Source organism: Centrocercus urophasianus, unplaced genomic scaffold (genome assembly GCF_019232065.1).
Source record: "Centrocercus urophasianus isolate 14NV4802_14NV808 unplaced genomic scaffold, USGS_Curo_1.0 seq_32, whole genome shotgun sequence".
NCBI classification, from domain to species: domain Eukaryota; kingdom Metazoa; phylum Chordata; class Aves; order Galliformes; family Phasianidae; genus Centrocercus; species Centrocercus urophasianus.
In genome coordinates, this window is record NW_024884889.1 from 6,551,001 (window position 1) to 6,577,287 (window position 26,287).

Genomic DNA, 26,287 nt, shown 5'->3' on the forward strand with positions numbered 1-26,287 from the left:
TTTTCAGTTCTGCCGTGAGGAATAGCTGTATGGAGCTGATGAAATTCTTTTTTCCTCTTTGAGAACAATATTATTTTAATGTTAACTCCTTTGAAGGCGGTACCTCAGTCTTCTGTCTCTGGGATGGGTGTCCCTGGTTAAGAATACAAAATATTTATTGATCTGATATCAGTTTGGTTAGAATCAGCCTTCAACTATGTCAGTGTTTTTTGGCAGTATTGTGAGCAGCTGTTTTCCAGGTAGAAGTACAGGAGGAGTACAATTTTAGCACAAATCTCTGGTGAACACCTTGAGAACTGAAGGTTTGCGGTCACTTCTGTTGAAGCAGACCCAGCAGTAGTTTTACAAGAACAAGGTCAAACACCCTGCTAGTTTTATGTTTCTGTAGCTCTCTTTTTTACGTTCTAATTAAAACGTTTAAAAATGAAATAAGTTTAGTTACTTATATATCGATTCTCCTTCTCAGGAGATATTCAAGACTCACTTGGATGCCTACTTGTGTGATCTGCTTTGGCAGGGGGTTTGGACTGGATGATCTCTAGAGATCCCTTCCAACACCTACAACTCTGTGATTCTGTGATATACCTTGACTATAATATATTTATTATATGTGGCTCTCCACTCAGTGTGGCCCAGGCAAGCCAAGATGTTGGAAACTCATGCTCTAAGGCAAAGCTCATTAACAGTGTCTGCATGATTCAAGTCACTCTGCATCTCTTCTTGTCATTTTGGCATTTGCACTAGCACTGTATGCCATATGCAGTACCTGTGATTGCAAATAGCCAAACCAGAGTTGGTTGGGATAGTAAAACCTGGTATTAGCTGAGCACTGACACGTGGCAATCGGCTGGAAGGGTGGCACGTATTCAAGTAGCTTTTAGTCTGCAGTACGTAATTTCCATTTTCATTTAGTTTAAATGTCAGGCAGTGGATGAAACTTGGTTTTGCAGTTGTCTGTTAAAGTTTTTTTTTTTTCCCCTTGGGTTTAACCTTTGAAAGGAGAAAGTAAGAAATACTGGAATAAATGTTCATTTGGGAACATTGAATTTCTTAATGCCCGCAGACCTGGTTGCATTTGTTTTTCTTGATCTTTACTTAGGGAATGAAATTAACATGGACAGACATGGTGTTTTCTTTTCCAAATGGAAAGTTCAAAGTCATTCTGAAAGGCACATTAAGAGGAGATTTGAATGAAAAAAAATAGTTGTTGAAGAGCTCTAGCCTTACTTCAGCACTTGGGAATTTTTCCAAACAAAGATGTTGTTTATAATGCTTCATAAATTCAATTTTGTGTATCTCAAGAACACTATTGACAGCAGGTTCTCTTACTTCCTGACCACCTGGATTTTTAGTAGGTTTAGTATTATTCTCATAGATGTCTTATTAAAGGAAAAATACTAAAAATGTTTACGTTAACAGTCCTGTCCTTGCATGTGTTTTCCTTCCCAACTTCCAGACTGAATGTCTTGGTAATAGAACAAGTGCAAAGATCCTCAGCTTCTTATACAGTAAGCAACCCCTTCAATCCCTTTGGCTAACTTCTTAACAAAGCATCTGTACTCAGAGAGCAGCCATCCAGCCTGTATTTAAGAGGGATTCCACGTTCAGTACGTTATCACGAGGGGGAGCTATTGTCAATGCCATAATCCCACGCTCTGTGTGTGATTTTACAGAGCTACTTCAGGAATGCCGAGTTCTGTGTGCCCAGAGGAAATTACTGGGGAGGTAGTTCTGGAAGCCTTAGTGAATAGGTGATGGGGGTGAGGACATGACCCTCACCCAGTAATAGCCAAGAATAAAACTTCCAGCAAACTTGCAAAGTTTCCCAGCATCATCAGAACTACAGAAGTACTGTAGAGAGAAGATGCTCAGGGATGAAAGCTGCTAACTCTTACATTCTAACTGTCTTACAGCGATAGATTTTTATGCTTTATAAAATTACATGTGTTTTATACTGCTTGCATACTTCTTCAAATATAGAATTTTGATAATCACAGACAGAAGTGGTCCCAGTAGGAAATTAAATAATGTTTCTTTCTCTGGGTGTCCGTATAAGAATATTGTTTTGATTTCCTGGTGTAATCACAATATTTCTATGTATATTACCATTAATATAAATATATATTTATGATACTTCTCAGTATTTACAGGATTGCTTAAGCTAATGATAATCTTTGGGGAACTCTTCCTTTTTATTGTATGGGATAATAATTTAAATCTTATCTATTTTGATTCCAAGTTAAAAGTACTTTTCTCAGTAGCGTTTGCTACTGGATAAAATCAAAATAACCATAATAACCTATTTTTTTTCCATGTTGTTTCACACGTGCTGCTGTAACAAATAAATGAATATAATGATTTTATATTTACAGACAGTATCCTGATTATTTAGCTCTACCCATTCCTAACAGAGAACGGAATATGCGATTTCATCACTTGGTTTAATAAGCTGTGTCTTTACATAATATTTGACAGTAAAAGGGATGAACCACTGTCACTTCAGAGCTATTACTTGTCTTCCCTTATGATCCCATTCAGCATTAGCCTCGTTGCTTTTAAAACTTCTTGCTCTGTCTCCTGCAAAGTTGTGTTTTCGGATCCGTCTTCTCCCCATCCGCTTTGCTTCTTTATTCTCCACCTGCTGTTATTTTTAGCCCCTTTTTGGGACTTTCCAGAGGTTTGCTATGGTTAGGCACAAGGACTTCCACTTCTGCTCTTTTCAAGTGACCCACTGGTTTGCTTCTGCTACTTCATTTTTGAAGGAAGAGTTTCTAAGTATAGTTTGAAGCTTGTTTCAGACTTTGTAGTTTAAAATGGAGTTTGAATGTTGGTAGCCAAGTACTTTTGTTTTGTGAAGGAGATTGTAGGAAAAAACAAACAAACAAAAAACGAAGTATACTATGTCAGTGCTCTTAAAGAAAACCAAGTTTTCTTTCAAATATTTTGGCTTGTGCAGTGCTGTAAAGAATGTTTCACAGCCGAATGTTTACGTTAAACTGTTCTCTATTACCTTTTCTAAACAACACACGTGTTTCTGAGTTAGGAAGCAGGAAAATAGGCCAATTTAATGTGGTTGATGGGAAGAGCTCAAGATATGTGCCAGATCTATAGAGAGGGTGCTATTCAAGGAGTCTGTAAGGTCTACTGCCCTTGATAACTTACCTGGAGGGTGTTTAGGACCAGATGTCTTTCCTAAGCTTTCTAAACCAGTCTGTTGACTTCAGAATCCCACCTCTTGAAAATAACTTCATTTCTAAGCAGACTGGTCGACAGAATTTATGTCCCCTGAAAACCTGAAGAAAACAGTAATGCAAGTGGTGGGAGGGACAGCATCTCTTCTGTGTGAAAGATTATCGTAGATAGCATCTCAGCAATTACATGTAGACTTCAAAATGTAAGCGTTAGGATCTATCTATTTACAACCTAAGAGTCTTAATTTCTCCTTTTGTCTCCATGCCTGGAATTTGACCGTCTTAGCAAAGCAATTGTGATCATAAGAGAAATCAAATTTAGCCATCTCCACAGTTTTTCTTATGATGTCTACTTTAGACCACGTGGCCAGAAATTTTTAAGACAACAGTTTCCGTGGTGACTCAGGAGAACTCAGCTTTCTGGGCAAGAAATTGTAGCTGGCAAATTGTTAGGAAAACACCATCCTTCTCTTGTGCTACTTGTGGAAATGAAATGTAAGATGTGTCCATTGACTCAAGAATGTACAGCGTAAATATGCCTATATTTATGCCTAGCTATGCCTAACTTCTGCTACATATTGCAGCAGATTTTTATGTTTTCTGTTAAAGATCCATCTAGCAAGGTCACTCATCTTCCACTCAGATGCACTTCTCCTCCAGCCCACTTGAATGTAAAATCCCTTTTCAAGCATTCCATATAATTCAGAGAAGATAACTTTCAAACTAGAAGAGTATCCTCTGAGACAGGTTATGTGTGAACGGACTTTTCATGTCAAAGGACAAAGCCTGAGAAGCATGGTTGAGCATTTAAGTAGGTTTGAATTGAGCTCCTTAGATTATTTCGTTTTCTAGTAGTTACTCTTATTTTCCTGTTGTTAAGGAGATTTACTAGGAGTGCCAGCAAATCCTTTGTACTGGAAAATCATAGTGAAAGCCTTCGTAAGAGATGAAGAGCTTTCATTGTATGGTGATTACCTTTATGTCAGTAGGTAGTTAGTGATTTTTATTTTTAAAACTAAAATAAGGTCAGACATCTGTGCTGCATGGGAGCAAGCTGAAAAAGGAGATATAATATCAAGCAGATCAGCTCATTGGCTTGCATAAACTAACTCTTCTTCATCCTGTTTGTCTTTTATTCTTTCAATGTACAACATTTTAGGTAACTTCTGGATTCTACTCAGAAGTCTATGTGGGGAAAGAGAATATAGTTGTGGAAGAGCCATAGGAATACTACATTGCTCCATTAATATTCTGCATTTTCTCACAACTTCTGGGAAATATGAGCCCAGAAAACATTGAAATATGCATGTGTCTTCCATAATTTCACAATGTTTAATAATTTCTTCCAGTTCTTATAAGTGTCTCATTTATACTTGAAACTGTCAGTCCTGAGCACCGGTTTGAGAGCTGAGATTATGACCTGTGACGCTTTAGGCTTGTCCACAAGGGTCCATCTTACATCTGAAATTTACTAACTTGTAGGAGTGATACATCAAAGAGAAGAGATGTTTTACTTATTAAGCCTGTTTCGAGTTGGTATCTCACCCAAGCTCAATAAATATTCTTTGGAATCATTTTCTGTAGATCGCGTACTGGGATGCAATGAAACTCTGACAGTTGAGCTGTTTGTGAGCTAGTAAATCAAACCAGGCCTAAGCTGATAAAAGTTGAACATATGCAATTAACCCATTATGGTATGATATGTTTGAGGTTCAAAGCACGTTGTCCGGATCTTTCATCAGCAACTGTATTTTATAAATGACTTTGAGAAAAGAATCACTTACGGAGGAACAGAATTTGTACCTGGAGGGATATAAAAAAAAAAACTGTACGAGCCAATTTTCTTGGTTATTTCTCAGTCCTGATAATAGAATCAGGATGAAAACCTCTCTTTTGTTTTTAATTCTCAGTAAATAGAAGTATTTTGTGGCTGAAAGTACTTTCAGATGTTTTTCCATGTGACAAAAGAAGATGTGCTTGACCTCAACTGAATTAGAGATTTATGAAAGATAATTTTGAAATTCTTTATGATGTTGACTGGAGAATGATCTGTAAATGCAGGCAATTGAAAAGGTATTGTGAACTGCAGCACTGTGAAATCTTTATCACTTGGCAGTGCATCTTCGGTATCGCAGAATCATAGAATCCATAGAGTTGGAAAGGACCTCTGAGGGCCTCCTAGACCAACTCCCTTGCAACAAACAGGAACACCACAGCTAGAAAGTCATCATTGATCTAACCTTGTTACTATCTCAGAGGAGGAACAAGAGTCCTAGGAATTGAGAAGCATTGTAGGTATGATGTAGAGGAGGAAGTAGACACAAGTCAGCTAGCAGTGCTGCTGGAAACACAGCAGACAGGGAGGGTAAGAAGTAGGAGGGAAGAACTGTTGCTGGGAGGCAACGGTGTTCTGCAGCATCAAATTTTTCATCAGTTGTGGAAGAAAGCATTGGAGAGCTAACTTTCATCAATACTACGTACAGAATCACTCAATCTTGGTGTTGTGTTCTTTACTGGAAGAAAAAAGTAAAGTATTATGACCCCTTTTATTTCTCTTGAATTTCAATATATCATCTAGTTTTCAAATGAAGTAGAAGATAGTATCTAGTTGTGAGATGCTTGGATATTTCACTCCATTAAAAAAAAATTAACTTTTGGTCTGGAGTGAGAGTTCATATGAGAAATCTGAAGTATGGTGTGCCACACAGCATGTGCTGGGAAATGCAGGAGAATCACAAAATCATCTGGGTTGCAGAAGACCTTCAAGATCACCAGGTTCAGTGATGGCTGGACCTGCATCACCTTGTTCCCTTAGTGCCACATCCACACTCTTCTTTAAATATCTCCAGACATGAGGACTTCACCGCTTTCCTGGTCAGCCAGTTTCAGTACTTTACCACGCTCTCAATAAAGAAATTCTTGCTAATATACAACCTAATCCTCCTCTAGCTCAGCTTGAGACCATTTACTTCCTTTTGATCATTTGTCACCTGAGATAAGATGGACATCCTCCTCACTACAGCCTCCTTTCAGGCGCTTACAGAGAGCAATAAGGTCTCTCCCTCAGCCTTCTCTTCTCCAGAGTTCAGTCACCTTTTATATGAATGATGTAAAAATGGTGCTTTTGTTTTTGAATGCTTTACTGTAATGTCAGTTTAAGAACGAACAAGAGAAAGAAAAAAGAAAATGTTCCACTAAAAAAAAAAAAAAGAAAAGAATTATATTTTCTTATGTCTCACATAAGGTATCTGAGGAAATGATGTTCTCACCTAGGTGTATGTAAACATTACCCTGACACTTCTGAATTGATGGAATTGGTGCCAAAATCATCAGTAGTGGAGTGTGCTTGCAGCTGATCCATCACTGATGCTACCGAGGAGACACCGTAAGGCCTTTTATTTCTACGTGAAGAAAATGGTAGGATGTTAATATGGGTAAAATTGACAATATGAAATGAAATAAATAGCAATTTTCTTTCAGTATACAATAGATAATCTAGTTTTAAAATATTAACAACAAATCAGCTTCATTTTTCTTTTCACACTTTTACATAACAACAAACTGAGAGCATTGGCTTCATTGTTAAATATTCTATCAAAGGCAAAGAAATTTACTGATACGATTTTTGTTACTACTTGAGGGAAGTGATGCAGTTAGCCTCTGTTCAGGTGTTATGTTGAGTTTACCTTTGTATTTCCAAAATTATCCTGTTTAGTAAAGAAAGGCTTAAGACTTGAATTAGTTGAATTTAGAATAGCAATGCTTTCATTCAGGGGTAAAATCCATTAGGTGGAAAAAAAAAAGAAAGCTTGACATTCTCAAGGAGATACTGAAAACAAGTAAATATTATATGCCACTTCAGCTAGACTTCTTGGGATATGACTTTATACTTCCTACTTCTTTTCTACAAAATATATACCACCTCCCTACTAGTTTTCGTAAGGTAGGACTATTTGGATGTAAAATGTGGTTTTTTTGTGCGGTAACTTGAGGTAGAATTGCAAATTAACATACAGGTAATTTTTCAGGCAGCTCTGTGAATTGTCCCCACTACCAAATTTTATGCAATTGTCTAGAGCACAGACAGATGTGGAATAGGCAACTATGGTTAAATGGTTAACTACGGTTAAATCTGCTGTTCCTTTTACTTCTCCCCAGGTGTTGGACGTTTTAACCTGTAGAACTACTGCACTGAGGGTTTACATGTTTGGAACAAAAGCTTTTCCTAGGGGTTTACATTCAGGAGAGCACATGCTGACTTGGAGTGGTGTTTCAACTCTCCTTACCTGGGAGGACCTGAGTGCCATAACCATTAAGCTTGCTCTTCAGTGCTGTGCCTCTGTAAAAGAGACAGAGCCAAGCTGTGGCTGGAGTTCTCCATCACAAAGTGGCTCTCAATTTTCCTAAGAAAGTTTATCTCCTGCTTAGAACCAAGATTGGGATAAAGCTTTCTCCACTTGTCCCAGGAAGGTTGTGATTCAGGAATTAAGAACTAGAAGGAAGAAAGATGAAGGAAGTGACCCTGCAGCCTCAAGGTGAACTTAATATATCAGTATTTGGTCTGTGTCCTAACCTGTGTTGTGAAGGTGGAGAGCTGCTTGCCTCCTAGCTCTCTGAACTTGGATCTGAAGCAAACAGGAGATGCCTGTTGCACCGGTCCCTAAGTGCGGAGCAGTGCTCTTGGGCAGAGCTTGCTATGGCTCTCTTTTGGCCGTGTCTTTCAGATTCCTTCCAGAGCATGGAGTTAGCCGTTTACTCTGAAGTTTTTCTTTGTGAATGAATCAGGTGCTGACACCTGATCTTTGGAGGTGTGGAGAGGTGGAGATAAGCAAATGAGACTTTGAAGCTGCTTCTGCTGCTGTCGCTTTGTTTATGTTCGGTACTTCAAATCGCCACTCTCAATAGAATCTGTAGCAAAAGGGAAAACAAAAGCCTTAAACTAAGAATTATAAATATATTTACTCGTGTCTGTTCAGCAGTTTTTTATGACCTGTCCAGCCTTCTTTTTGAATGAATGCCTTTTATATTGACTTAGCACTGAAGTACACGAGGAGAGCTCATGCCATCCGTTCCATTGACTCCGCTCTGCTGGAGAAATGCACACTGAGAAATGTAATGAGTAGGTTGAGCTGATAACTGCTAAGTTTCCTAAGCTATGATTATCAGCTTAGATAGAATCTGACTTCTTAGATTCACATAACGTGACAGCATTTGCCAGAATGGAGATATATATTGCATTTTTGGAAAGTGTCAATATTTTTCAGGAAGGATGCAGTCGTGCCATTTGTTGGAATAACGAAACCATAGCGTGTTATCCCACACACACAAGAAAGAAAGAATAATGGTCAAGCTACTAATAGAAATATTTTATATCTAGGCCTTTGTGGAGGAGTTCTGAGTGTGTGGGAGATGACAGAAACATAATACAGATGTTCAGCTGAAGGGCAATGACCGAAAGAAAGGAAGATCACAGAAATATAATACAAAGATTAATAGTAGCGTAAAGATGGAGAGGTCTAACTGTTGTTATTATAGTGAAACATAAAGCATCTTTCTTTCAGGTTTCTCCTTCTCTGAAAGCAGAGAAAGTAAGTCATTTCCTCACCACTGCCACACTGGATAAAAAATTCCTTTTATCAACTTCAGATCCAACCTTGCAAACTTACTGCCTGTTTGTGTTTTCAGATGACAACACTGCAGAGCACAAAATTATTTTCCAAGAGAACGACTTTTGGAGAGATCAAGTGGGAGATGCCTTTTGCAAGCTGAGATCAGTTCAGCTTTCTGTAAGCTCGGTCAAAATGAAGGGGTGTTTTTGTTTGACTAAAACAAAAGGGAAATATCATTGCGAAAAGGTCTCCTATTGAAAATTTATTGTTTTTCCAGTTATGAATTATTTAAAATTTAAATGTATTGGCTTGATCAAATTTAAATAGGGCTTGTCAGGAAAAAGAAAAAAACATTTTGATTTTGAACCAGATCTCCTGCTTGATTTGTTTTGTGAGGTCTGTTTATTTACCTGAAGTGAGGGGGAAAATTGAATTTGCCCCAAAAGCTATAGATCATAACTCTTCAAAATATGTTCACGTGTCTGGACCTTGTAGGTTATGTTTTTCACATTCACTTGGAAAATGTTCTTCGAAAACATATAAAAACCTTGTACATAAGGACCCAGTAAAAAAGCCTGAAAAGCATTTCAGTATTCCAGTGTAAATCAGATAGTCATGGTACAGGAACTTAAATGTTGAATTACATTTTCACTTTTTTTTTTAATAATTTCCTCTTGTTTTTGCTGATAGGTATTTTAAGTTACCTACCTCTTTCCATTACACAGAGTCAGGAGAGTTCTCCTCTGATGACGATGAATTTAAGTGAAGGATTAGGCATAGATAATGTAAGATTTTAATCTCTTAAGCTGTTTAAAAGACCAGTCATATTTGGTTTTATGTCTGTACTTCTGCAGTTCTACATCAATCACATATTACTGTAACTCCACTGATCTGAACAATAGCAGACAAAAAGGGGGTTTAATTGCGGCTGAGTCTCTAAACTTTCTGACTGGGGAACTAAAGTAAAAATTCTTAGCACCTCTATATTGAGTTGTATTTTCATTTTAGATTCCAAGAGGACAGTTTTCATTGGAGTAAAGAGAATGGCTGCTGATCCAGGCCAGTATGTGGTAAGACCATAACAAATCCTTTTAAGCTATCTGTTGGAGAAAAAAAAAAATATTTATTATATAATGTTTATTTTTGTTATGTAATATATTCAGAGATTCCCAGGAGATTAGAATTTTATGAAGCAGTACCTAAGGTGCTACACTAATTCCCTAAGGCAGATACGTACTGCACTGAGCTTAGGTATCAGGGGTAAGACCAGCTGAATCTTACACCCCAGAGCAAGTGGGTCTTTGAAAGATGTTTTTAACTGTCTCCTCTGGCATTAACATACTAGAGTCAAAACTGTATATTCTTCTGTTTTCAACAAAAATCCTCTGATCAATAACAAAAAAAATTACTTGAACATGTTACTGTGCTCACCAGTTGCAAGTGCAGTATGAGATCTGCTCCAAAACTCACGCCTCCTGTTTTATTTTGTTGGCTCATGATGTCAGAAGCAGGTATTAGTGATATGGCAGTGCCAATAGCACCCACCAGTGCTCCATTACTTTTTGTTATTGTGGGACAGATGGCAGCAGAGGGGCGGTCTGACAAAACAGCATCTGACATGGAAGCCTGTTTGAAGCAGAAATGTAGAATTGAATTCCTCCATGTGGAAACAGTTGCACCCACTGACATTCATTGACACTTGCTGAATGTTGATGGAGACCAAACAGTGAATATGGGTGCAGTGAGGCAGTGGATGATGCAAGCAGTGTAAGCTGTGTAAGCAGTGGCAAATAGTGACAGTGGGTCACTAGTGCAGATTTTGATGAGGATGGCATACAGGCTCTTGCTCATAACTGGAGAAAATGCATAGGTAATGGTGGTGACTGCATTGAAAAGAAGTGTTCTGTAGCTGAGATCTTGGTCTATCAAATGGTGTTATCGTGCTCCTTGTACCTATGGTCATTTCCATTGAAATAAATAAGAAGCATTGCTTTTGGAGCAACCTGCATAGTATCTTTGAAGGCATCCAAATGAAGTCATGGGGTCATTTCAGCTCCCATTTATTAAAATAAATTTACACAATCGCAGCATTTCTTTCATTTGATTCTCCCAAAATCACAACTAATTGCAAAAGTGAGAACACTGGCTTTTGTTTCCAGTGAGCATACTCAAATGCTTTCAGTTTCTAAGGTGTTGCTTTAAAAACAAATGATGAAAAAAGGGAATGAAGATCTACTTTTTAAGAGAGTAAGTAAGAGAGGCTGAGATTCCTGTTTATTAAGTCCTTGTAACTTGATCAGTCTAGATCTTCAATCCGGCAGCTTTTCAATGGCTTTACAAGCTGCACAGGTCCTTTCACAGCTCTCTTTAGGTCCTATAGAAGTCTTCTTTTCCCTAAGACCAACTCCTGAGTCTTCTCCACGTTGTTCTGAGGGTCTTTTTACTTCCAGGACTATCCTAGGCTCTACTCCTGTTGCAGATGTCCATTCTTTTCTACTCACCAGAAGTGTCTCCAAGTTGCATGTAATTGTTGGTTGATCTTACTGTACTGTAATCCTATTAACATACAGAGTACAACAAGGAAATAAATTCCTTTGTTGTATATCATGATTTATTTTGGGGATACTAATATAAGATTTGGAGAAGATATTTAGATTTGAATTTTTCCCTGTGCTGTAATTAACTGGAAGGGAAAGTAAGCAAATGGGGCTGGTTACGTTCAAATGAGTGATGGAAGTACTATATCCCTTATCTGAGACAATCTCTTAGCCATAGTCTTGGGTGTGCAGGGAAGGACTGACGAGTATATTTCTTTACACAGTTGAAAGTAAGTTGAAAAACTCTTCATAAAGAAAGAATGCTTTTCTGATAACTGACAAAAAGCTTTTGACAGTCAAATATAGAACATAGCCCTAACTCCTTCCAACCATTTAAGGAAGAGCAAATAACAGAGTCTGTGTAAGAAAGAAACTTTTGGTATTATGCTGTTTTTCTGCTTACCATAAGAAGGGAGGGCTTAATTTTCTTCTCAGATCTGCCTCTGAAGTGTTTAGATAATGACTCTGGCATGAAATAGGTCAACTTTGGGGATATTTCTAACTCAAATACATATGGATGCTTACTGTTACCATGGAAGCAGACAGAACCACTGGCTGAGAATATCAACAGTTGCCAATGCATGTATTGGCACCACAACAATATGTTATTATGCAGCTGAACAACAATACTAGAAGATTCACAATAGATGGCATCAGATTTACTCTCTGAGTTATGGCTGCTGTTACAGGTTTACAAGCAGTTCCATTGCGGAACAGATAATCTCAGGAGCTATCATGGGTCATTTAAAGGTCAACCAGGGGATCAGGCCCAGTCAGCATGGGTTCCTGAATGGTGGTTCTTGTCTGACAAACCTGATTTCATTCTATGACAAGGTGACCCACTTGGTGGATGAAGGTAAGGCTGTCGATGTGGTCTACCTGGACTTCAGTAAAGTCTTTGACACTGTCCCCAACATTCTTGCAGCTGCCCACGGTTTGGATGGGCATATGCTCCGCTGGGTGAAACACTGGTTGGATGGCCAGGCCCAAAAAGTTGTGGTCAGTGGAGGTAAATCCAGTTGCTGGCCAGTCACGAGTGGTGTCGCCCAGGGCTTGGTGCTGGGGCCACTTCTGTTTAACATCTTAATTAATGATCTTGATGTGGGGGTTGAGTGCACCATCAGTAAGTTCATGGACAACACCAAGTTAGGAGGTAGTGTTGATCTGCCTGCGGGGAGAAAGGCACTACAGAGGGACCCGGATAGACTGGATCGATGGGCCAAGTGTCAGGCCCTGCATTTTGATCACAACAACCCCAGGCAGTCCTACAGGCCTGGGGAGGAGTGGCTGCAAAGCTGCCTGATGGAAAGGGACCTTGGTGTGCTTATGGACAGTGGGCTGAATATGAGCCAGCAGTGTGCCCAGGTGGCCGAGAAGGCCAACGGCATCCCGGCTTGGATCAGCAATGGAGTGGTGAGCAGGACCAGGAAAGTCATCCTGCCCTGTACTCAGCACTGGTGAGGCCTCACCTCGAGTGCTGTGTTCAGTTTTGGGCACCTGAGTACAGAAAGGGCATGGAGGTGCTGCAGCAGGTCCAGAGAAGGGCAACAGGGCTGGTGAAGGGCTTGGAGAATATGGCCTGTGAGGAGAGACTGAAGGAACTGGGGCTGTTCAGTCTGGGGAAGAGGAGGCTGAGGGGAGACATTATTGCTGTCTTCAAATACCTGAAAGGTGCCTCCAGCGAGAGCGGGGTTGGTCTCTTCTCACTCGTGACAGGATGAGGGGAATGGCCTCAAGTTGTGCCAGGGGAGGTTTAGGTTGGATATCAGGAAACACTTTTCTTACAGAAAGGGCTGTTAAGCACTGGAATGGGCTGCCCAGGGAGGTGGTTGAGTCACCATCCCTGGATGTGTTTAAGAACCGTTTGGATGTGGTGCTCAGGGACATGATTTAGTGGAGGGTTGTTAGGGTAGGATGGCTAGGTTGTAGTTGTACTTGATCTTAAAGGTCCTTTCCAACCTGAGCAGTTCTATGGTTATGGTTCTATGATTACAAAATTCAGATTTTCTTTTGTAAAGTATGTTATGGTCACTTGCTTGAAAGGAAATACACTTTCGTCCTCCACAGTAACTCCTAAATTCCTACTGGGATCTTGTTGAATACAATCTGAAGTCAGAATAAAGGAACAGTGGATCTGTTGCTATTGATCCTTTTAAATACCACCTCTATTTTTCTTGGGCTACAGAAAAAAAACTACACCTTGCACTTTTGTCTGGATTGAGGTGCTGGACAAAACATATGTGTAGGATCTCAAGATTGGGATGTGATGATAGGTGTGTGTGTGTGCGCCTATGTATTTCTACATACATCATAACAAAACAGTTTTAGGGTATATTGCATGTATGTACTGGCAAAAAGGAGGCAAGCCAAACAGACATCAGGTTAAGGCAATGCTTAGATGAGGATATTTAGTTAGGATTAGTGATGGTTTTCAGGACCACTTGCTGTTCTGACGTGGTACAGCAGTGTTTTGATAGGAATATACACATAGGCTGGGAGCACAGCTAGATTCAAGGAAGGCACATCTGGATTTCTGTGGAAGTTCGGCGTGAAGATAGTGACAGGACATCATTACAGTGTGCCATACTTTAGGTTTTAGTAATGCTTTTCTGTCTCGAGTGTTTAATTCAAAAATATCATTTATCAAATCTCCACAAAAAAACAGCAATGGGAAGAGGAAACTGAACAAAACAAGAGAAAGGAAGTTTGAGATGAAGAAAGAACCTTATTCTTAGTTATCTTCTGAATTCTTGTTTGTAAGATAATGAAGAACTTTTGTTCTTTTTTTTTTTACTTATGTTCTTTTTTTTTTTTTCTTTTGAAGATTTGAAATATCAAGAAAAATCAGAAACTGGTAAGATACTATAAGATTCACAAAAGTCCTTCTGACATATTGTTATGGAGAAGAATTGTTATTTAAGATATTTATTTCGGCTCTCACAGCACAATTTTTACTCCGCATGTTATATATAGTTATTTTTGGATGGTTCCTCACACAACATCAAATAATGTTCATAGAACCTTTTATCAATGACAGCCTTTGAAACAGGAATTCGGTGCTTGGAGAGCTTGCTATGCCATGGGAGGCTACACAACAACAGAGCAGAGTCAAATCAGATTTCACCCCTAGCTGCAGAACAAGTCTGTAAGTTATTCTCTGACAGATATGAATTGGTTGCTGTTAAACTAGCCAGTGTATACTTCCTTAACTCTTACGTTTCTCATTAGGCTAGATTTTATTAACAGTGTCTTAGTGTGTGAGGGAGAGTCTTCTATCTGGGTTTGCTTTTACCTGCTGTTAATTATGTATGGAGTGTAAATGGCACATCAGTGACATCCAGTGGCAGCATGTATTTTTCACAGGCATGCTACTCTGATACACCTGGAGGGGTGAATCTCATCCTTTTCCCTCCATTTTCTTACGAAAGAATCTGGGGAAAGCAGTACATGCACACTGGGTTCCTTGTCCACATGCCTGCAAAAACCCTTGGGAGTGTGGTACAGCAGGGAGAGGGATCTCAGGTTTCTCTGTCAGAAACAGAGAAAAAGCCTCATGAGAGCTTTGCAAGTCTGACAGCATCGTGGGTAGAACTGAAAGACCAGTGTCAGTCAGCTGCTGTGCAGGAAGAGGCACTGAACATTTTTTTAAGCGGTTCCAATGGGTGTTGTGAAGTCATGCTGTCTTTGGCTACTGAATAAAACCAAGATGACTTTTAAGTTCTTCATGAGAAGGACTGAGAGATCGTACATACTGTATTTCATTGCACTTTGTATGTTTCAATATAAAAATTCTATCTTTGTGCGTGTAGCAATTGCATCATGAAAAATATCAATGCAAGCAGTATAGGAATATTTTCTCCTTTTTTCTCCAGAATGAAATTTCAGTGGAAGAAGTACAATCTAGCCACTTCCACAGTGTGGCTGCTGGCTTTAACAGTAGGTGGACAACCAGTCATTACAGGATCATTTGGCAAAAAGTAAAGAATGAGCAAGATTTAGTCTCAATAATCTGCAACTACTAGCTCAAAGAATAAGCCATCTCTATGTATACAGTTATCTTGTGTCCTCCTATATGATATTTTCAAAATTATTTGACCAGAAGAATTTACCAGAGCATTACTGTCAAGCAAAAGAGCGACACACATTTTACAGGAGCAAGAGAAGTAATGAACTATACTAGTGCTAAGAAGTTATTTAACAATATCTGTGGCAGAATTTTTTTTTCCTTAATAGAAGCATTTCTTAAATTGACAATCTAGACTTGAATGTAGAGTCTAATAGTTCATTATTTCAACTTGTGCTATTATTTTTAATATGTGAAATTTTTATAGTTTCATTTGTCAGTCAGCGAGGGCCATTGTAAATGCTTGATATGGCTGTATTTCTATCAGATTTCCTTCATTGTGATACAGCAAGATTTTTATTGTAGGCTCTTCTGAGTTCATGATTTCTTCTTGAGGGGAAATGAAGAGGAGAACAAACTAAGTTATCATACTTGAAACAGTCATTCATTTTAAATTGGCACTAATTGAAAGCAGTGGCAGGAAATATATTTAATGCAAGATATGCATTTGAATGTTTTATTGGAAAAGTTTTCTCTTGTATCATGTTCTTGTTCCATGTCGACTTCATTCCAATCTTAGAAAGTAAACTGTGTGAAAAAATATTTAAGTGTAGTAAATTTCTGATGCAAAGTGTTGCATTGGAATGTTGACAAGTCAGCATATTTCAAGAAAGCATAGATTTTGACAAAATTTTAAAGGGGATTAAACTAAAAGAAGTTATTGTGTAGTGGAAATGCTAAATCACCGTTTGAAGCAGTGATTGAGCACCTGGAGAGAAGGCAGGGCCAACCCAGGGGAGCTCAGGTTCACTGCATGCATCTGAGCAATTGGAAGGTTGGAGCCAGGATCAGCTCCTGTCCAGACCTCTTCTAAGGGCTGGCAGTGGAGATGAAGGGATCTTGCTGGAGATCTTTGCCTTCCTGAGGCCTTCCAGAGGTCAGCAGTTTTTCTTCCTTTGTTTCTGTGTCCGTGGCTGCTGCATTTGGGCTTCTTTCCATTTATTGTGGCCCAGCATTGTGCTACTCCCCTACTGTCACTGTGCTTTTGGTCAAACTGTAGCATTACATCTTGTAATTTAGTGTTATTCAAGTTCAAATGTGGATTTTCATTAATATATTTTCATTTGAGTAGAATTGTTTGATTTCTTTTAAATAAATTTGAATGTTTTTGCTATTAAAAACCCAACAGTTTTAGAATTCCTAGGATTTCTTTCTTCAGAAACTTGTTTTGGGAAAAAAGTGTAGTTCATAGCTGGGGGAGGGGGGGGGGAAGAGGGGAAAGAGTGTGTTGACTTGTCAAGCAAATTCTGTAAGTTTCAACAGCTCTCTTATGCGATTAAAATGCAGACTCCTTGTTTTCACTGTTGTAAAAGGATGCTGAAGGCCCATCTATGGGCCAAGCCCTACTTCACTTAGGTTGAATGAACTATGAACACATAGATGGGTTCAATGTAATTCAGAGGATAGCTGCAATGTGGAAGAGAAGTTGAAAGAATGAGAACAGAAAAAAGGGTAGGATATTTTTACCGTATTTTATCTGTTATCCCAGTTGATACAAGGAAGGGAACAAGCTCATGAAAGTTAAGCAAACTTTCTGATTTCTTAAGGGAATTTGTGGTCAAGTTTGTTCCGTTCTTGTGCTATGAAGATGGATTCTCCTGTTCTTCTGTGACAAATGACTATTTCTGCCTATTTATAGGGAAAGCAGGTGCAGTCAGAAGAAAAATTCCATGTCGTAGCTGCATTTGACAGGTGTTTTGTTTTGCACAGATTTGTGTGGAGCAGCAAGGAAATAGAACCTGATACATCTATATGGGCAGGAAGTCATGAGAGGATCCAGGAGGAAAGAGAAAAGTAGGAAAAACACCAAACAGCAGTCAATTCTGACAGATCCCTTTTTGTGGAAGCTTTTTTCAGGGAGTGGGAAACTCAATTAAAATATCTGTGAATGTCTATATCTATCTGCACTTATCTCCCCAGTGCAAGGGACTACTTTTGTCTGGGTCTGAGGAGATTCTTCCAATGACTGACTCACAGGTCTTACTGCAAATGCTTAGCATCTGACATTTTTACTTCTCACAGACTGTCACTAGGGTTTCTCTGCTTTTCTTTCTATACTCTTCTGAACCAATCTGTATCTCAAAAAAAGTAATTAATTTTAAAGGGCTCATTAGTACAATAACTTAATTGCGAATGCTCAAAATATAAAAATTCAACTTCAATTTTCCTCACTTATTTTTTTATTTCCCTTTTTTCCAGATCCTGATTTAACTTTTTAAGGTGTGCTGTTTCTACTTGTGCATGCTTGTGAGGCTTTCTGCCCTCAAAGATAAGAGCTATTGGTCATTTCTTATTAAGAAGCAATGAACACCTTCACTCATGCAGCTGAATTCTAACATGAAAACAAGCTAACTTTTCAGTTGCCCCCAATAGGGGTGTTTGGCTACATTGCTTCCAGAGCAAGTTGGAACTCTTCTTTGCCATTCTTTTGAATGCCTTTTTTTTTTCTGTTCAGTACACTCCAACGTATTCTCTGACCATACCCATGTGGTGATCCTGTCCTTTGTCACAGAAGCTGGAATAGCATAGACATTTTTGTTTGAAGCTTGGTTTAAGCTGGATCTGCAGTCCTGTAAGACTTTTAGAGACAATAAAAGTGGCTAAATGATGACGTTTTGCCTGGTGATGACAGTTTGCACCTGTCATGGGATTAGCTAGAAGCAGGAAAAATCATAGAACTGCTTTTGGATTTTCCTGTTCTATTTCTTCAGAAAACATGTGGTACTTGGAGTGAGAGAACGCTCTTTTGCTTTCTGAAGGAATTCCTTAGGTAGGTTACTTGATACTTAATAGTACGGTGTCATATGATTTGGGTTTTGCATTGTCTAGATTTTCTTATGATTTTTAGACATAGGCTGTAAAAGTTAAGTACTTTATAAACTTAAGCTATAACACAAACGTGTGCTCTGAGGAAATGATGACAGAAATACATTCTCATGAGAATAGGTAGATCATGTATTAAAAAAATATCAAAGTCTTGATTTCAGGGAGAGTGGACCGTTTCTGTTCATTTTGAATGATGCTAGATAAAGTCTCCCTGTTGGTGAAAGGGAACATTTCTGTATAAATGATGAAATGCGTCTGAAAAATAGAGGTCACAGAGAAGTGGAAGTCAAACCTACGCTATTTAAGAATCTCCTCATTTCTATTTATTTATGGCTCGTTTCTTTCCAAGTCTTAAGTAAAGAATAGATTTGAGAACTAATTTGCATTTTCCTTATCCAATTTTCATTTGTCTGTCCATGGTTGTGGTGAAAGGTCACTTCTTTGCCTGAATTTCTAAAACAAATGTTCCACTGTACTTCATAAGCCTGAAGTTTAACAGATTATTCTGCCATTTACTTCCTCTCTTGTTCAAGTTTTTGGAAATAAATTCTTAGTCTAAAAATGATCATTTTTACAGATGCTTTAGACGGATGTTTAAAATTACCTGAATCTTCATTGGTGGTGAACAGGTTTGTTCAAAAATGTAGGTGCTGAGAAGGATCTAAGATGAGTTCTGAATTCTGTCGCACACCATGCTGTTTGGCACCAGTGTAGAGAATGGGCAGATGTCTTTGCTTTTGAACCATTCCTTAAGATATGCTGGAGAGAAGACCTTGTTGTTGTTGCCCCCAGAAGGGGGAGGGGGAACAGAAATAGGGAAAACACAATGCAGGAGGGAAGGGAAGGCTTGAGCTCACTAAAGTAAAAAAAGAAAATCCAGTACTTAAATGGGTTAGTATAAAACAAAATCTATCAGTAAGCATTGCTAGGAGAGGAAGAACTGTTCTCCAGAATGGATTATTTAGCTTAGAAGGCAGGAATAGGAATAGAGCTGAATTCAGTGATTGAAGAGATGAGAACAGGAGGAAAAGAAATCAGCAGAAGGAAATTATGTTCAGAAAGACCAAAGTTGGGGCTAGAAGCATCAGAAATACAGATTGTTTCATTCAGTATTCACGTGGAGCATTTGAAAGTAAGATGAATTTCTAGGCTCATCCTTCTTCTGTTTGAAAAGAGTGCTGTATGGAAAAGTAGTTTCCAATAGAATCACAGAATGGCCAGGGTTGGAAGGGACCTCAAGGATCACGAAGCTCCAACCCCCTGCCACACGCAGGGCCACCAACCTCCCCATTTCACACCAGCCCAGGCTGCCCAGGGCCCCATCCAACCTGGCCTTGAACACCTCCAGGGATGGACGGGGCATCACAGCCTCTCTGGGCAGCTGTTCCAGCACCTCACCCCTCTCTCTGTTAAGAACTTCCCCCTGACATCCAACCTAAATCTGCCCTCCCTCAACTTCAAACCATTTCCCCTTGTCCTGCTGTTATCTTCACTTTCAAAGAGTTGATTCCCCTCCTGTTTGTTGTACTAATAATCTGAAGACAGTAAGAGTGGGAGGAAAAAGGTTTCTGATGTGGCAAGCCATGTTCTTCCTTTTTTGGGACTGGCAATATTCCCAAGGTAGTGCTTAAGTCACTAATATTTATAGCAATGTCCTACATAGTTTGCTCTCTAGTAGTAGAATTAGATTGAAGATGTAGATCTAAAATGTCTTGAGATGGCAATTTTGGTGAACCTAAGTTAGGTATCTTAAGAATAAGTCTCTGGGTCAAAAACCAAGTAGATGCTTTGAGACTTAACAACCTTGACTTGCTGACCTTGACCTATATGTTATCCGAGTGCCTTTCCTTATCTGCCTTACCTTTGGTAAAGCAGGCTTTGTCAAGGCAGATCTGTGAGTTTCGTGTTTCAAGGTATGATGTGTGTAGGCTTCCTTGTAGTTAAGATGGTTCTTTGACATGATATAGTAGAATTTAAATTTAAACATTAAAAAGTTAAACATTTAAAATCATTTTCTTCCTTGCTCACTGGGATACCCCTTCTAGTCCCACCAAAGCATGGCAAAATCCCATTGACTTCAATGGTATCAAGAGGAAGCCCTGTGTGTGTTATAAAAAAACATCAGTAATATCTCACATGTATATGGCTTCTTTCATTCCACAATTCCCACAGAGCTTTTCTGAACGAAACTGTTCTTTTAAAAAGGCATGAACAGGGCAACGTGATGATATGTAACCTGCAGAGCTGAAGAGAATTAAAGTCTGTGTGGCCATGGCAGTATAATAGTGCTCACAGCTGGTCATGTGCAATAGATTCTGCTACTGCTACCTTAATAAAAAATGATGGTCGTCTCCTTAAAGACTGCAGCGTATTTGAAGGCATGTGAGCTTTAAAAGGGGTGGAAGTTCCTAATGCTGTACGGAATTACAAGGAATTACAAGGAATATCAGTGCAGTAACACTCATTGAGAGGTTTAAAATCTTGTGTAAAAGATACATTGAAAATGGCGAAAAATAACAGAAATGTCTCCTAGAGAATAAACTTCTGGAAGATTTTTTGATTGCAGTAGAGAAATGAACATTTCTTAAAACTACTAGTATTTGTCATTTCTTCTTTGTTTTTATGTACATCATCACATGCAAGCATGAAATAGAGCAAGAAAACCAGTCCCTTCTGAGTATTATCTTCATGCAGAAGGTTAATTAATGATTACTTGATTACTAATACTGCTATCAGATCCATTGATAGACATTAAGTCTATCAGTGTCAAGTCAAGTGTTTCACAGACTGTGTATTAAGTTGAAGTTAGTGTGTGTGCATCAATTAAGAGGCAAAACAGAATGTAATTAGGCAAAGTGTTCATTTAGTAACTTCAATTGTTTGTATTGCTCAGAAACATTATGCAAGGATAACATTCCTACAGCAAAATTAGGAGTTCTCTGTCTGTCCTTTCTGTTATGTAGCATCCTTACCAGATCTATCAGAAGAAGGTCTCTCTAGGGAGAGCTCCTTGCTGCTTCCATACTTAAAGGGAGCTTATAAACAGTATAAACAGTAGGTAGAATATTCCTAGTTGGAAGTACCCTGTAAGGATCACTGAGTCCAGATCCTTGCTTCACGTAAGACTATCTGAAAGTTGAACTGTATAGAGCTTTAAAAGTAATGTATTGATTGCCATATATAAGATTATCAATACTCCAAATGGTTACATGAATATATTTGTTAGTGGGGCTCAGAGAGATCTTCTCTTCAAGATCGAACCCCTGAATCTCCTTTTTGACAACTTGGGTACCAAACAGCTTGAACAGTTCATTGCAGGGATTTCAAATAGTCTAACTATTAAGTTACAATTCTGGAGTGTAACCTTTGGATTCATAGAGCTAACTGAATAACAAAAGTGTTTTGAATTTGAATCATGTGACAGAAAAATGATGACAGTTATTCATTTGGAGTTCTTACTGTGTTCCTCCCTGGCCCAAGTGAAATACCACCCTGCAAAAAAAAATTCTGTAATATTGACACATGGCCAACACTTTTGTCTTTCCATCCTCCAGTCTTACAATTCCTGCTTTAGTCCTCTGCAAGCCCTGCTCCATTCTAACTGTGGCCACTGAGAACAGATCCTAACATGCTTTGATGGATAAGGGACAGCATTGTATCAAAGAGCACCTATGTTACTCTTGAGACGTTGTGAGCAATGCTCACCATTATCTTCTATGAGATTACCTGAAGGAAGGAGCATTGACAGCTATGCCGATGCTGGAGGTGCTTGCTGTAAACTGCTTTCCAGGCATGTAAACCAGTTAAAAGGAGTTCTTGCCATTAATGGTGCCATCTTTTTTCTTCGTGGTAGAAAAACTGTTTTGTTCTAAGGTTGAGAGGCCTTCAGTGGACACCTCTAGGGAAGATGTGCTTGTGTTAGTGCTTCAGTGGATGCTTCAGGATCGGCTAAAACAAGCCATTCTAATGCACCTGATTGACTGATGGCACTGTGGTCTAGCTTTGCAAACTGCTTCCTTTCTTTAGGAAGCAGCATATTTCTGATCGCCAAAAACAAGGGAGAGATGCACCGTCTGTAAGGTAGCACTGGGGACAAATTATGTATCTTTTCTCACTGTTATTAAGTATCAGTTAGTGACTGAAGTGAGACATACTTGCCTTAAGGTCATCTAGGTAATGCAAATAATAAAGTGCATTTCTAGATGCGTTGTTTCTTGTGTGGTAATCCCTGCCATGCAGAAGCCAGAACTACTAATAGTATAGTAAAACATCTGTTATATTTTTCCTTATAAAAAGCTGCCAGAAACTTACCCCAAATCCAAATGTTGCTCTTGGCTCAAAATTGTCTCAGAGGGGCTTGATTAAAATAGCAGAACTCTTAAATTATTCTAAAATTGATTTATACACAAATCTATGCAGCTGGGAACTTTGCAGGTCTCTACACCATGACAAGAGTTGATTTGTGTGTAATTACTTCTCTAACTAGCTTTCTGAATGAATTGGGCTAATTTTTCCTCAGTCTGAAGTGGATGTTCTGAAAATACGTTCAACGTAGGAGAAAAAAATCCTGTTTTTAAAATAAAGAGTAGGAAAACAAATGATCTTCAAAATTCACATGGTAGAAGTCTTTTTTTCTGAGCAGCCTGTTGATTTCTTGTAAAAATGCTGATTTGTCATTGCAGTAGATGTTAAGCATACTAGACACACAGTAAATAAAGTTTTCTGTTATATTGACGTGTAGCTTAGGAAAGGTCATAATAAGAGGGAATACCTGGAAGGACTCCATACCTGTCTCAAGTTTGTACTTTGACTTGTATTTTTTTAAAGCCTGAAGTCAAAATGGAGCTCAACAGGTCGTCTCCCAAGAGACAAAGCTGAATGTGTGTGGTTGTCACTCAGGAAGTGTTCTTCAGAATGGTTCGTATAACAATCTGTGATGCTGACATGTAGAGTGACTCTTCAGACAGACTGGCATTTGCTGATGCAATCCAAATATCCTGAATGTTTCTAATATTCATTTCCCAGTCTTGTCTGCTGATTCATGCTGTGTGAGCAAGAGGGCTAGGAGAAACAAGCTCTTCACCAGCTACCACAAATGAAACAGCATGCTCCATTAACGTAAGTAAGATTGTGTCCAGGCCCATCATGCTCTCTAGGTGTTGAGAATGGTACTGCAATGGGAGTTGGGTGGAAAATACCCCTATGTTTTCATTGAAGTGAAGCCTTTTTAAAAAATTTGACATTTGAAGAATGCAAACTAGGGTTATGTTGACAAATTTATTTCTGGCTTGTCCTCACTAGGTTCTTTTGATGTTATTTTGTCATGTATCTGTGTGGCTTTTGTATAAACATTGATTGAAACCAAATCAAAGTAGACTGGCTGTCCAGTGCTTTTACTGTATTATTATATCAAACTGAGTCTTAAGCCCTGAAGTTGAATCAGCAATATGCTTTCACCCTATTGAGAATAAACCAGGATGGTTTGACATCATGTGTAATACAACAAAGAAAGACAAGAAGGGCACCCTGACTGTGCAGTTTTTATGACAGCGTGTAGTTCATTTTCATATTCAACTTCCTAGTGAATGGACAGCAAGAGCCCACTGACAAACTATTGCAATGTTTGTAACCACGCTGAAAGCCTCGGAGTTTTGCATCTTAAAATGTAAACTGCAATGACAGAGCAATTAGATAATGTATAACCACTCCAGGCACATCTTAGAACACAGATCAAAAGAGATGAGTTATTACAAATCCCATCAGCAACACCATGCTAAGTCGATTGCAGGGGGAAAATTTTAATCCAAAGTGAGGGCAATACATAGGCTGTGTTGAAAAATGAATAAACTTATGTTTTGATCTGTCTAGTTGTAATCCTTTGTTTTAACATCTCATCATTCTTCCACAGGGGACATAGAGTGTTTTTATGCTGTCATCACTTCTAATAGATAAAGCTGTGGTCATTCATTTGGAAGGGTTTTATTCCTTTGTTTTGATTGTTGCTTTCCCCAGTAGCTTCCAAATCTGACATAGGCTTTGAATGTGCAGCTTTTTCATGGTGAATTCTTGTTATGTGGAAGTTACAAAACGTGAGTTCTATTTAGACAATATGTCTGGCTGACCTCTAAGTATTAACAGAGCATTATTTGGGAAGTGTGATTTGGTGACCACAGTAGAATCTATCCTGACTCTTTTTTTCCTTTGAAATGTAGTGAACAGCCTGTTCTCGCTAGAGCTGAAATGTCTAAATCTTGGCACGCTGCTAGAGAGAAAGAAATCAATGTGCATTTACTAATAGCCCTTCTGTCAACTGCCTTGTGAAGTACCTTATGTCCACTCTGATACAAGTACATTGGTCAAGCTACATATGCAATAGCTTGACTAGGAAAAGGAGAATGAGCAAACAGTGAGTTTAAAGAAAAGCAGCAGGGAAGGTGCACACAAAATAGCAAAGTATTAAATCAAGTTTAAGATGACCCAGACTACTGTTACCATTGCCTTTTTAGTAGTCCTCTTCACATTCATTTCCTTTCTTTTTTTTTTAAGCATCTTCCCTACTAAGCATGTTCTACCCTTCTGCAGTCTTAGTATATCTAGGCTCCCCATCTTAGTTCTTGCTTCTCCTCACTTAATAATGATGGCCTGCTTTCCCTTCAAGTTCCTCTCAATCCTTCTTGTTTCTTTTTTTGCCCTAATTGTTTTGTTCCTTTTTCCACTATCATTTTTCAATTGTTCCTCCATGTTTCCTCTCATTCTTCTCATTTCCCTTTCTCTGGACTCTTCACTCTCTTCCTCACTGGTTTTTCTTTCTCCAGTCTTTTATATTGGGTCTTATTTCTTTTCTGGCTACTTTGCCAAGCTTCTGCATCTTTTCCCGTCTTCTACTTAGCTGCTTTGTTCCTTTAACAGCCCATATAGATGGTTATTCCCTGGGCTTTTCTGCCATGAGAGCTGCTTGTTCTTCTCTTTGCTGTATCCCCTTTCTTCAGCAGAAAATGCCACTGAAATATGGGACAGTCTTTATCAGCACAGCAATGGTGCAGATGCGATCTCTGTTTAAGCAGTCATTTCCATTTCAGCACATGCAGCTTTTTACTACTAATTCCTTTCAAGTGTGAAATCTATTGCTCTTGTAAGATGCTTGAGCATTGCATTGCAGGGGAGAAGGACTGTCTGTAGAGGAATTTCAACTTGCTAAATCACAATCACAATGTCAGACATACGTAAACAATTATTTACACTAATTGTCACTCTATGTTATCTGGGAAATAATTCTTAAACAATGGTGCCTGGCATCCTTCTTGATATGTGATAACTGTAAAACATTATAAGTGTCAGGAACTGTACATGCTCGTGTTATTTTTTTATTTTAATGGAGTGGAAGTGCTGGGAGCAAAGGTCTACAGCTGATGCAAATCTTCATCTGATTAACACCAAGTTGGAAGTATGTTGTGCGTGAGAGTAAATGCACAGCCTTGTTTCACACAACTCATAAGCAAACATGGAGAAATTTGTAGTTTAAGAGTGAAAAGAAAAAAACCTGTATCTCTAATGTTTTGGAATTGACTAGGCTTGTATCCAATGGATTGCAAACATTCTTTGTATGCATTAGAACTGAGCATTCATAGAATTTTAAGTGCATTGCAGCAGTTTGCTAAATATTTGTTGTAGCAACATTTTCTTCCCTTCTATTTAAAAAAGAACTACCAGCAACCATAATCTAGGCGTTCTGACTCATCTTATATGTTTGCAGAGACTAAAAGGTTGCAGCATTCTAGGAACATATGCTGAGAATTTTATAATCTGCTCCTAGTTTTCCTCATTCCTATGTCCGTTTATTTCTAAGTGTCCTTTTATCCATATGAAGCTATGGCAAACCTCTGTTAAACAGGCTGTGGAAAATGATAATATCCACTTTCCAACTGGTTGGAAGTGGTTACT

The 26,287-nt window shown here is 38.7% G+C and overlaps 1 protein-coding gene across 1 annotated transcript in view; it reads left to right on the forward strand.

Annotated features, from left to right (window-relative positions):
• Positions 1-9,806: 9,806 nt before the first annotated feature.
• MARCHF1 (membrane associated ring-CH-type finger 1) overlaps positions 9,807-26,287 on the forward strand; it is a 272,004-nt gene continuing 255,523 nt past the window's right edge. The window contains exon 1 of the mRNA XM_042829714.1: positions 9,807-9,870. The gene's annotated coding sequence lies outside the window, so the exon portion shown is untranslated. The remainder of the gene's footprint in view (positions 9,871-26,287) is intronic.